The sequence below is a fragment of the Balaenoptera borealis genome (genome assembly GCF_965194805.1).
Source record: "Balaenoptera borealis genome assembly, chromosome: 19".
NCBI lineage: Eukaryota > Metazoa > Chordata > Mammalia > Artiodactyla > Balaenopteridae > Balaenoptera > Balaenoptera borealis.
The window spans coordinates 11,504,430-11,518,045 of NC_138878.1; the positions used below are offsets into that span (position 1 = coordinate 11,504,430).

The window sequence follows — 13,616 nt, forward strand, 5'->3', positions numbered from 1 at the left end:
CATTGGCCTCCCTGCTGCATTTCCCTTTCAGTATTCTTCCTAATATCTTTCTCTTCCTGGTGGAATTTTAGGTGTTCTGATAGTGGGTCATAATATGTTGAAACTAAGGTTACACAAACGATTTAATTACTAGGGACACGGAAAAAAGCCCCCAGATAGCTGAACCTGATTTGGAGAAGGAACATGTGAAAGGGAGAAAAGAAAAATGAGAGAGAAGCGTTGGGCAGAGGAGTGGGGTCACAAAGTAAAGTGTTTAAAATATTATTTAAGGGGCTTCCCTGGTGGTGCAGTGGTTGAGAATCTGCCTGCCAATGCAGGGAACACAGATTCGAGCCCTGGTCTGGGAAGATCCCACATGCCGCGGAGCAACTAGGCCCATGAGCCACAATTACTGAGCCTGTGCGTCTGGAGCCTGTGCTCCGCAACAGGAGAGGCCGCGATAGTGAGAGGCCCGCGCACCGCCATGAAGAGTGGCCCCCACTTGCCACAACTAAAGAAAGCCCTCGCACAGAAGCGAAGACCCAACACAGCCATAAATAAATAAATAAATAAGCAAAAAAAAAAAAAAAGGATTTAAAATATTATTTAAAGCCCAGTGTTTTAAGGAACACTGCAGGTTTGGGGTGGGGGAACCCCTCAAACTTGGAGAGCAAAGTACAAGCATTTTATATCTACATCAAAACCATTTACATGCAAATGATTGTGGGATGTGATGCGTATAAAAATGCAGTAGCAAACACAAGCCCGGTTAAGTTACTTTTTCACTCACTAGCAAGACCTGCCTTCGCCTCTGCCAACCGTTTTGCCAACCCTCCCCCTGGAGTCTGAAAACCGCAGTCCCGGGATAAGATCGCCACCTCGTGGCCCATGTGAAAACTGCAAGGCCGTGCCCGGCTTCTGACTTAGAAATGTAATGTAAGCCAAATGGGTGATTTTAGATGATCTCATAACCTTTCTAAAAAAAATTAAAAGAAATAGGTGAATTAATTTTATTTATATTTAATTTATTTATATTATATTTATTTAACTCAGTATATCCAATTATTATCATTTCAACATGTTTTAAAATTATTAATGGTATATTTTACATTCTTTTTCTCATACTAGGTCTTTGAAGTCCAGTGTGTAATTTGCACTTACAGCACCTCTCAATTAGGATGCTAAGTTTTCATCAGGAATACTTCATCTGTATTTAAATTTCATAAAATATTGCAGTTGAAAAAGTAGATTTGCATACCCAAGTGGTTTCCAATTAGGCGTTACACTGAAAAGTATAGTTAAAAAATTCCATGATTGATTGGGAGTCTGTCTCAGTTTGCAAACAGACCCTCTGTAGGGCAGGGTATGCTTAATGGGCCCTGCAGAGGCTGCCCCATACAGTATTCTTTTTTTTTTTTTTAACTATTTGTTTATTTTTAATTTTTTAATTGAAGTATAGTTGATTTACAATGTTGTGTTAATTTCTGCTGTACAGCAGAGTGATTCAGTTATACATATATATATATATTCTTTTTCATATTCTTTTCCATTATGGTTTATCACAGGATATTGAATATAGTTCCCTGTGCTATACAGTAGGACCTTGTTGTTTATCCATCCTATATATAATAGTTTGCACCTGCTAACCCTAAACTCTCACTCCATCCCTCTCCTACCCACCTCCCCCTTGGCAACCACCCGTCTGTTCTCTATGTCTGTGATTCTGTTTCTGTTTCATAGATAGGTTCATTCGTGTCATATTTTAGATTCCACATATAAGTGATAGCATACGGTATTTGCCTTTCTCTTTCTGACTTCCTTCACTTAGCCCGTACAGTGTTCCTGTTCTTCCTTAGACACAGTTAGTGCATACGGCCAACCTTCTCTGTCCACAGATGACCTAGCTTCCTACTTAAATGAAAGGTCTGGACCGATCAGAAGGGGATGGTCATCATTCACATCTGGAGAGTATCACATCGTTCACCAGTCACTTATCAGCCGACATCTGTACCCACAGCTAGCGGACACGGTGATGAGACTGCCCAGACCCCCTCCAGCGCTGACCGACTCCCCAGCTGCAGGGAGTGTTGCCCACAGACAGCCCTCAGCTGTCAGTCCTCTCTGGCAATTTCCTCAGCTGCAGAGAATCGTCCTGACCAAGGTCAGGCTGCCTTTCTGGGCGGCCCACATCCCTGATTGGTCAGCGGGCTTTTAAAGGTCCATCCCTTCCCTTCCCAGGTGTTGATCCTGGAAGCACTCCCTGATACACTTCCTGGTGCTGACCTTCATCTCAGAGTCTGCTCCCCGGAAGCTCGAGTTGTGACTCTCGGTACCAGGAGTGGGTGGGCTCCAGAAAGCAGGCGCTAGGACGGGGTTCTGGAGTCGGACCGCGCTCTGCCGGCTGTGGCCGTGAGGACCCCTTCCCCCTTGGTAAGGGCAGCACCGCCCGCGGCACAAGGTAACAATGAAATCGTTAAAGCTTCCACCCCTGACGAACTGGGATGGTAGTCTGGTGGGAGAGAATTCACTAGTGGGTTTGCCATATGTCAGGAGCTGGTGAACTATGGGGGGTGGAGGGAGAAGCTGTAAGGCTGGTGAAACGGCGTAGCCGTTGCTAAGCACAATTCAGGCTCCAGAAAAAGAAAAGGAAAAGCTGAGAGTGATTCATAGGCGATCACAAGCTAGGCGTGAAGGCCAGAGAGCCTCCTTGGGAGCACAGAAAGAGCTGCCCAGCCTCCGCGGTTCCCTGGTGAGGGAGCTGAGCACAGGGTCCGGGGTGCAGTCTAGAGCAGCCAGGCTCCGAAGGTTAAACGTTCAGCCTAGGCGGGTCTGCCAGGCCAGGGTCAGGGCCCTGCAGGACCCCAGGCTCCTCAGCATAGGCCCCGCCTCCACTCCTGGAGGCGTGCTGGGTCTGACAAGAGAGGAAAGAAACTGTGTCCCAAGGGAGCTGCAGGACCTCGCCAGCAAGGCCAGGTGAGCCCTGGATCAAGTGGGGTCAGAACATAGAATCAGATAAGGGAGAGATGATTGATTTGGGAGCCGTCTCCCAGGACACAGGATTTAACACCCTAGCTGGGTCCCCCAGGGGTGGTGCCCACTTGCTGCCTGGATGGCTCCTAGAAGCCAGAAACCAGCCCTGGACCCCACCAAATGAGGGCCAGATGCCAGAATGACCAGGTCAGACGGTGGAAGAAGGGATTTAAGGCTGAGAGAAGCGGGCGTGGCAGGGTGGCCGTGCTGTGTAAAGCAGGACGCCCGGTGGCTGGCTTCCACGGGAAGGCCCGGAAGATGCACCAGAGTAGGCAGGAATGTGCTGGAGGGAGGGGCCCCAGCCTGGCTGAGACGTTCACCCCCGGTGCCCTCTTTAGGCCAGCCTGGGCGGTAGGAGACGCTGCTACGAGAAACTGCCAGGAGGATGCAGTTCCCGTGGTGGTGGCAGGGCGGGACGGGCAGCCGGGTCCTGGCCCACAGGGTGATGGAGTTGGTTAGGAGGGCCTGGAAGCGCTGGGGCAGAATAGATGGACCGCTACCGGGGGTCCTGCTCAATCTGTGTGAGCGAAAGGAATCAAGGACGGGCGACCAGCAGGCTGAGTGGCCTCAGTAAACAACTTGGCATTCTGCGGCTCCTCAAATTTGTCTCAGGCCTCCTTTGCCTCAACCAGAGGTGGACGCTTCCTCCTCCGAGGTCTCGCAAGCCTTGCACTTCCCCCTGCTAGAAACTAATTGTGCTCCACTGGATTCACCTGGTTACTAGACTGGACTGTGGGCTTTATGAGGCAGGAGCCGTTCCTCTCCTTACGCCACGAAGCAGTGCCCTTAATCACGAACGAGGGTTCCCAAAGCGGGTCTTCAGCCCAGCTGCGGCAGCATCACGTGGGGGTGGGCTGGCTCTTTACCTGGTCGTGCGACTGGCAACGTGTTTATGTGACATAGTTGTCTTTGAAGTGGATGTCTCGGCAATCAAGAGTTTATCAGGCACTTGCTTTAAAATTTAAAAAACCCAACCAAACAGGGACTTCCCTGGCAGTCCCGTGGTTAAGACTCCACGCTGCCAACACAGGGGGCTTGAGTTCGATCCCTGGTCGGGGAACTAAGATCCCACATGCCTCACAGCGCGGCCAAAAGATTAAAACAAAACACCTCACTGTCCGGCGCTTACACTACAATCCACCCTGTGATGCTGAAGCATCAGAGTCAGTGGTAAGGGCACTAACAGCCCGGGTAGCAGGTAAATTAGAAGTCAGGGGGAGGGCACATTGTAACCAACGAAGTACACCTCTAAATCCTAAATGTACAAATCCTATAATAACATACAGTCTGCCATGTTGTTCGTAGCTATTGTCCCAAACTTAAAGCGTCCAGCCGTGAAAATAGGTCAGTGATCTCGGGGACTCTGGGAATCCGTTCGAAGATTTGGGTAATATTTCAACATCTGGGCAAGTGAAGTGGTGAGGTCTCTGACGTGGTGGTGTGTCCCTGGGGTGTCATCTCCTCTGGTGCAAGAGGTATAGGCATCTCCAGCGGCGAACTTGGGCTGGGGCCCTGTCGTCTGAGATGGTGTCCTCTCCAGCGATGAGTCCGTCTCAGAGGTGAGGTGCTGTGGAGAGGCGGTCACCCTGGCAGTGGGCGACCCTCCCATGTGGCTGTCGGGTGGGGCACTGGTCATGGGCTGCTCGTAGGCCACCCTGATGTGACTCGGAGGTTTCCCTGAGGACTGAGCTGCCCATCTGCTGCTGTTCCTAGTGAACCAAACTGTGAAGGGCTCCCCAGGGTCTTCAGGGGCACATTCGGCCACGGCACAGGCAGCTGCCCTTTCATCTCCCAAGGAGCTCATCCACAGCACATGAAGATCCTGCGCACACTTATATTCCGGGCTAGAGAGGATCTTAGGGATGCTATTTCCTGGGACCGATCCGTGAGGGCAAAGGAGAAACCATGAGCTCACAGTTCCCATAAGAAGAGGGGTTTTCTGTACAGGCAATAGCGGGGCCAGCTGGTAGCAATGTTCCATGTGTAGGAATCCGGAGGCGAGTGTCATTCAGACACTGCTTCCAGAGGACCAGTTGCCTGTAAAGGGATTCCATCCCTTGCCCCAGGCTGGGTGGCATAGTGGCCTGAGCCCTTCTCAGTAGGGCTCTCCAACACTCCCTGCTTCTCCACCCGGTGGTGCAATTGCAAGCGGGAGTGGTATGTTCCAGCATTGGATCTGCATGATGGTTGGCCCGAGGGGTCTACCAGTAACCCCATCACCCCGGCCAGTGCAAAGTCATAAGAATAGTCACAGCCACGTAGAGCACTGATGCTTGATGAGCTTGGTTGGGCGGGGTGGAGGTTCCTGTGGCTGAGCTATTTGTATATTGATGAACTGAACGGCTGGGTGGTGATGCTTGGGGAGAAAGCTGTGGGTTGTGGGTTACGGCGTCTAGCATGGGGGTACGGCCATGACTTGTAGCTTTCTCACCATATTCTCGTCTCCAAGTTTGGCTCAAATCTACCGAGCAGAGAGTTTCTTTCCCTCTTTCAGACACCCAAACTGTGCCAGGGATTGGTCCTCAGGCAATGAGTTCTACTTCCTGTGAATTAGTAGGAGATCTCATTTCATTTGCGACCGGCATGGAGGTGACCGGCATGGAGGTGACCCCTGCATTGTCAGGGCTTTAGAAGAAATGATTTCACACTAACTTGCTGGGCTTCTGGCCTGGGGGACACGCACTGATGAGGGGTCACATTGGACTATCTGCCCTCGATCAGGTCACCAGCATGAAGCAAATGATGAAATGATGGAAAAACCATAGCGGAAGGGGGGAGTGGAGTCAGAGGACAGAATAAAAAGGACACTGTCTTGGAGGGTGAAAGCTTGAGGATTGCCAGAGATGACTGAAAGTGGAACTTCGGGGTTGGGGGTGGATAGTAATTGTTATGTGGGATAAGAAGGCCCAGGGGGTGAGAATCAAGCAAGATGGGGTCCTAGCTTGATCCATTTCAGGGACCGCTTGCTTGACAGCAAAGTAAGGAGAGGCTCTTTAAGGAGGCCATTCTGGGAATTCCCTGGAGGTCCAGTGGTTAGGGCTCGGTGCTTCACTGCTGGCCCGGATTCAATCCCTGGTCGGGGAACTAAGATCCGCAAAGCTGCTCGGCATGGCTCAGCATGGCCAAAAAAGAAAGAAAATACACTGTTCTCGTGCTTGGTGAAGCCAGCAAAGTGGGTTCCCGGGTCAGAGTCAATAACGTCTAGTGATGCAAAGGGCACAAGACAAATGTAGTCAGGAAAGGCCTGTTTGAGGAGGAACCCCGGGCGGGGGTCGAGCAGAGTAGGGTCCCGCGTGTCAGCAGCGATGAGTGTGGCAGCAGGAGCGGGCAGCGGCCGAGGAAATCAATCTGCCCGAGGGAGTGGTGGGTCTCCCGGGGAACATGTCCCCATCCTCCATGATGGGAACAGAATAGAACTGGTGAGTAGGTTGACGACTACTGAGGATGCTCCCTGGACCCGCTGTATGTCCTCAATGAGTTCTATGATATTAGGAGTTGAAGCCTTAATCGGGGAGAACCTGAGCATTGAGGTTTCCATTGTCAATGGTGAGGCGCCATCATTAGCGGCTGGCTTAAGTACCAGCCACATGGGGCTATTGCAGAGGAGACTGTGGGCCTAAAGACTCTCAGCTGAAGCGTATCTTTATGTATGTGTGTATGTATTTATTTATTTAAAATTTATTTTTATTTTTGGCTGCGTTGGGTCTTTGTTGCTGCGCGCAGGCTTTCTCTAGTTGCGGTGAGTGGGGGCTACTCTTCGTTGTGGTGCGTGGGCTTCTCATTGCGGTGGCTTCTCTTGTTGCAGAGCATGGGCTCTAGGCGCGCAGGCTTCAGTAGTTGTGGCACACAGGCTCAGTTGTGGCACACGGGCTTAGTTGCTCCGCGGCACGTGGGATCTTCCCGGACCAGGGATTGAACCCGTGTGGCCTGCATTGGCAGGCGGATTCTTAACCACTGCGCCACCAGGGATGTCCTATGTATTTATTTATTATTATTTTTTTAAAAAATTTACTTATTATTTATTTTTGGCTGTGTTGGGTCCCCGTTTCTGTGCGAGGGCTTTCTCTAGTTGCGGCAAGCGGGGGCCACTCTTCATCGCGGTGCGTGGGCCTCTCACTGTCTCGGCCTCTCTTGTTGCGGAGCACAGGCTCCAGACGCGCAGGCTCAGTAGTTGTGGCTCACGGGCCTAGTTGCTCCGCGGCATGTGGGATCCTCCCATACCAGGGCTTGAACCCGTGTCCCCTGCATTAGCAGGCAGATTCTCAACCACTGCGCCACCAGGGAAGCCCTGTCCTATGTATTTATTTTAAAATATTTGTTTATTTGGCTGTCTCGGGTCTTAGTTGAGGCATGCAGGATCTTCATTGCAGCGTGCGGGATCTTTAGTTGCAGGATGCGAATTCTTAGTTGCTGCATGTGGGATCTAGTTCCCTGACCAGGGATCGAACCCAGACCCCCTGCATTGGGAGCTCGGAGTCTTAGCCACTGGACCACCAGGGAAGTCCCTCAACCATATCTTTAATGATAGGACATGGGCCTTCAGTGCCCTGTTTAAATCAGTAATGGGGAATGTTTACCATCTTGACCCGGAGAAAGAGTCACTGGTGTCCAATTGGCGAGTCCTACCAGAAAAGCCAAAAGCTTGGGCTTAGTCCATGGGGCATGGTGTTGTGTCAATGGATCCATGCCTGCAATAGGAAAAGAAAGAACCAGGGGGGCACCACCAGAGGTAGTTAGCTGTTTGAGATGAATGGTCCCAATAGTTACATCCAAATGGGTTTTTACACCTTTGATTGATTTATAAGTAAAGGACTTCCTTTTAGGGAATTTAGAGGAATTGCCTCAAATGACAGTGACTTGGGCCCCAAAGGACTAAATTTTTATTGTCTCAAATGGACCCCCCGAGTCATATAAGGGTGATTGTCCTCAGGAGGTGGGACAAGCCTTATGGAGCTGCCGGTTTTCTAGGGTAGGGGCTTAGGTGGCTGCCAGGCCTGGAGTTTAGGGAAGGGGGCAGAGGGAGTATCGGGGACAGGCTCGGGGTCAGAAGGTGGCTGTGTGGCAGGAAGGTGGACGGCAGAGGGAGGCTGTAGCTGGAGAATGCAGGTTTCAGGGCCTGGAGTTTAGAGACTGGCTACCCAGAGGTCAAGTGGCCAGGACCCCTGAGTTTTTGGAACTCCCAGTAGAGGCTTGCCTAAGTATTCCCATAAGGCTTCCCTAAGTAGTCCCATAAGTATTCCCATAAGAGGCAACTTATTGTCTGAGTCGGGGGTTTGTTGAAGAGGGAGTGGGGAATCTTTTTTGTTGAGGGAAATTTGTTCAAGGGAGACCTTCCAGGGCAACTGGAGTAGAGGGCCATGAGTCTGTAACCTAAAACAGTAAAACAGCCTAGCAAAACTGGTTTATTCGAGAACAGCAAAGAATTGCAATTGGGGACATGCAACTATGGCAAACCACATGGAAGTCCAGTAAAACAAAGGAGAGGAACCTCTTTCCTAGAGAAGGGGAAGTTGGGAGGGGCTATTATAAACCAAAGTCCATTGGGGGGAAACTGGGACTTTGAAGTATACGGGCTTTTCATGGTTGAGTGGTGACAGTCTCTCATTGGCTGAGTTGCTGCCAGGCAAGGAGAAAATCTTCCTCCTCCTGGAGATGGTGCTGTCACTTCCTGTGGGAGATGCCAAGGGTCTTCCTGTCAAGGTCTGTGTTGATGGCGGAGTGGTATGTGGGGGAGAGCTCCCTCTTCTGGCCTCTTGGCTCCATTTTAGTGAGGTTTCCCCAAATTAATTTTCACAAGTCTGAAGTATCTGGGCTTCTGGGTGGGAATCTCCTCCAGGTCTAGCAGCTATGTCAGCGCCCTCCAGTGCCTTTTGGATGGTTTCAGCAGCCCCAATAAAATGTAGTCCTGCCACCCTGTAACAAGGGGGAGTGCCCCGTAAAAAGAATTCTCTGGACTCAGGGTCAAATTGGGCCTCTTCAGGGTTGGAAATGAAGGGGTCATTCGGGTCACTATGGCCATGGAAATAATAAACCCATTTGTGATATTGTGACTTATAATAAGAAACAAATATTTGCTCTTCATCGCGATTTCTAGCCCAGAGCTCCTAAGACTCTTAGAATTTCTGAAGTGATGAGAGTCATAAAGGTGTCTTTTTTATGTTAATGAGGTGACTTTTGGAACTCACCTAAGGTTGGGAGCTGGTTGCTGGAGAAGCCAATCATGTGATTAGAGGGATCTGACCTCCAGGGAGGTTAAATCAATCATGCCTATGTAATGAAGCACCCATAAAACCCCAAAAGGACGGGGTTTGGAGAGCTTCTGGGCTGGTGAACACGTGGAGATTCAGGGGGAGTGATACACCTAGAGAGAGCGTGTATACTCTGTGCCCTTCCCCATACCTTGCCCTGTGCACCTCTTCCATCTGGCTGTTCCTGAGTTATATTCAGTCATTCACTCATTCATTTATTTATTTATTTTTGGCTGCATTGGGTCTTCGTTGCTGCATGTGGGCTTTTCTCTAGTTGCGGCGAGCAGGGGCTACTCTTCGTTGCGTTGCGCGGGCTTCTCATTGCGGTGGCTTCTCTTGTTGTGGAGCATGGGCTCTAGGCGCATGGGCTTCAGTAGTTGTGGCGCGCAGGCTCAGTAGTTGTGGCGCACAGCCTTAGTTGCTCTGTGGCATGTGGGATCTACCTGGAGCAGGGCTCGAACCTGTGTCTCCTGCATTGGCAGATGGATTCTTAACCACTGCACCACCAGGGAAGCCCGGCAGGCGGATTCTTACCCTCTCTGCCACCAGAGAAGTCCCCTGAGTTATATTCTTTTTTTAAAAAACTTATTTTATTAAAGTATAGTTGATTTACAATGATGTGTTTATTTCTACTGTATAGCCAAGTGATTCTGTTAAACATATGTGTGTGTATATATATATATATATATATATATATATATATATATATATACACACACACATTCTTGTTCATATTCTTTTTCATTATGGTTTATCACAGGATATTGAATATAGTTCCCTGTGCTATGCAGTAGGACCTTGTTTATGTATTCTCTATATAATGGTTTGCATCTGCTAATCCCAAACTCCCAGTCCATCCCTACCCCCACCCCTTGGCAACCACAAGTCTGTTCTCTGTGTCTGTGATTCTGCTTCTGTTTAGTAGATAAGTTCATTTGTGTCATATTTTAGATTTCACGTGTAAGTGATATCATTTGGTATTTGTCTTTCTCTTTCTGACTACTTCAGAAAGTAACCTCTAGGTCCGTCTACATTGCTGCAAATGGCATTTATTTCATTCCTTTTTATGGCTGAGTAATATTCCATTGTATATATGTACCACATCTTCTTGATCCGTTCATCTGTCAATGGACATTTAGGTTGTTTCCATGTCTTGGCTATTGTAAATAGTGCTGCAATGAACATTGGAGTGCATGTATCTTTTTGAAGTATGGTTTTCTCTGGATATATGCCCAGGAGTGAGATTGCTGGATCATATGGCAACTATAGTTTTAGTTTTTTGAGGAACCTCCATACTGTTCTCCATAGTGGCTGCACCAATTTACATTCCCACCAACAGTGTAGGAGGGTTCCCTTTTCTCTACACCCTCTCCAGCATTTGTTATTTGTAGACTTTTTGATGATGGCCATTCTGACCCACGTGAGGTGGTACCTCATTGTAGTTTTGATTTGCATTTCTCTAATAATTTGTGATGTTGAGCATCTTTTCATGTGCCTGTTGGCTATATGTAAGTCTCCTTTGGAGAAATGTCTATTTAGGTCTTCTGTTCATTTTTTGATTGGGTTGTTTGTTTTTGATATTGAGCTGTATGAACTGTATGAGCTCTTTGTATATTTTGGAAATTAAGTCCTTGTCGATCACATCATTTGTAAATATTTTCTCCCATTCTGTGGGTTGTCTTTTCATTTTGTTTACAGTTTCCTTTGCTGTATAAAAGCTTGTAAGTTTAACTAGATCCCATTTGTTTATTTTTGCTTTTATTTCTATTGCCTTGAGAGACTGACCTAAGAAAACGTTGCTACGATTTACGTCAGAAAATGTTTTGCCTATGTTCTTTTCTAGAAGTTTTATAGTATCCAGTCTTACATTTAAGTCTTTAAGTCATTTTGAGTTTATTTTTGTGTATGATGTGAGGGAGTGTTCTAACTTCACTGATTTACATGTGGCTGTCCAGCTTTCCCAACAGCACTTGCTGAAGAGACTGTCTTTTCTCCATTATGTATTCTTGCCTCCTTTGTTGCAGATTAATTGACTGTAGGTGTGTGGGTTTATTTCTGGGCTCTCAACTGACTACTGTTCTGTTCCACCTGACTTATATTCTTATATAATAAATCCAGTGAGTAAAAATGAGTTTCCGGAGTTCTGTGAGCCACTCTAGCAAATTAATTGAACCCAAGGAGGGGGTCGTGGGAACCTCTGATTCATAGCTGGTTGGTCAGAAGCACAGGTAACAACGTGGACCTGTGACTGGAGTGTGAAATGAGTCGGGGTGCTGTCTGGTAGGACTGAACCCTTAAACTGCAGAATCTGAGGCGACCTCTGCTACCAAACTCGGGCCCAGCTGCTCACTGCTTGAAAAATCAATACTCAAGAGGCACGTGTTGGGAGAAATGGAAAATGTTCCTTTTGCTAATGTTCCTAATCAGAAAGCTAGCATTCTGGGGGAGAAGTCAGACTCGTGTCCCAAATCTAACTCTGAAGATTATGCTTGGCCATAGAAGTTTGTTGTTTTGTTTTGTCTTTAACAGGTATAATAGGTAAAAATCTTTATTTACTGATTTAAATTCTCTTAAAATATAAAAAATAGGATGGTTTCCTGAATTACAGCTTTTGGCAGTAAGTAAAGGTCAACACAAAGAACAATAAGCCCAAACTTTCTGTAGCAACTTTTATTTTCCCCTAAAAAGAGAGTCCATTTTCATACAGAGACATTCATTTAGATGAGACACACGTTAGGTTTTTTTCTAAAGTGCCAAAACTCACATAATTCCTGTAACTGCCGATGAGAATTATAACGAGAAGCATGCATTAACTTAAAAATACTCCAGGTGATGGCAAATCCTGAAGAGTTCCTGGTTTCTGTGACAGGGGAAGAATTCGACTAGTACATACTTGAACTAAAATCCAGGCAAAAATGCTCTAAAACTTCATCTACTGGTTTGTAATTCATTAACATATTGTAAGACTGTTATTCAGATCCAGTTATGTGGTAACAAGACCTGAGAGTGTTTTGTAAAAGTTTGTTTTAAAAATCCCTAGATAAACTTAATTTGCTAATTTTCCATTCTATTATCTGTATTTTTCTTTTTTTCATCTGTCTCCTTTTCTTTCCACAAATTCCTAAGGACAATCCCTAAAAAAATTTTTAGTCCTATTGTTCTGTTGGAGGTGAATTTATCCCGACAATCCTCAGGTCTGTGGATGTCCAGAGTGTAAATCTGGTGAGCCAGATGGGCTCCTGCTGCAGCAGCCGGAGCAGCGTAGTAGGGCACAGTCTGACCGTCGTTCACGCCCACCAGGCTGAGCGCCCCCAGCATTGCTGCATTGAAGCCACCGAGCCACTGCTTGGTATCTTCACGGAACAGCACTGCCGTGGACTTCAGCACGATCAGAGCATCATCTGTCTCGTCCTGACGAGCACAGATAGTATCGTATACGAGTCCACACGATTCCAGAAAAATAAAGAGGGAGGCAAACAGATGGATCACAGGAACCCTTGGTAGCAGACCATCCAAGTAATGCTCCCCAATTAAAAGTCAACCCCAAGGCTAATTGAGGCCAGTATGTAATTCTCTTCATTAGCAGGTAGGTGATGACGAGAAGTAGGGTTGCTGCTCCAAGAGCTGCAGTAATTCAGACACAGAAGAACACCTAGTGCCAAGTTCAGCTGGCCCCGGAGAAAAAGGATTGCAAAGTTGAAATGTCTCCAGCAGCTCTTGGGTGACTTGCTGCTCTTGTAACCTTTTTATCATCGTCCTGGTCCCACATGTCATTCATAGTACAGCCTGCTCCACGCAGCAGAACAGCTCCAGTGCCAAAGAGGGATAACATGGACCAATCCGTAAAACAACCTGGTTGAGCTGCCAAACCAGTGCGCCAAGTACATGGCAGATCCCGCAGCCAGGCTCCGAAGGGCTTGTCCAATCGCATGAGGCACAGGTAGGGCTGCAGACGGTGGGGCGCCGAATTCACGATCCCCGCCGCCGACAGGCTCAGCCGACGCCCGCCCGGCCCCAGCCCCGCCGAGGGCCGCCAGTCTCCCGTGTGGAGCTCGCGGGCCGCGTGCGCCAAGGCCAGGGAACGCCGTGTGAGCCCCATAGCCACGCCTGCGTCCTGGCCCGCGAGCCCCACGCCTCCCGCGCCCAGCATCGGCCATGGAAGTTTTTAAAGGGAAAAGGGGAAGTGGTCTCAGTTACTCATTGAAATAGGGGATCAGACTTGTCACCATCTCCCACTGCGTGCAGGCTTGTCGACCTTTCTTTAGACGCTATCGTGTTCACACAGTTTGTTTGAGAGATTGGGCAGCTAGGGAGATCTGGTCATCTGTTAATTACTTATTCTTCCTTTCTACTTCTTTG

General features: G+C 48.2%; 1 pseudogene across 1 annotated transcript; it reads right to left on the minus strand.

Moving 5' to 3' along the window:
* Positions 1 to 10,312: 10,312 nt before the first annotated feature.
* Positions 10,313 to 13,551, minus strand: LOC309617076 (4-hydroxybenzoate polyprenyltransferase, mitochondrial pseudogene; annotated as a pseudogene). Its single transcript has one exon. The product of its transcript is annotated as a 4-hydroxybenzoate polyprenyltransferase, mitochondrial pseudogene (transcript).
* Between the last annotated feature and the right edge of the window lie 65 nt (positions 13,552 to 13,616).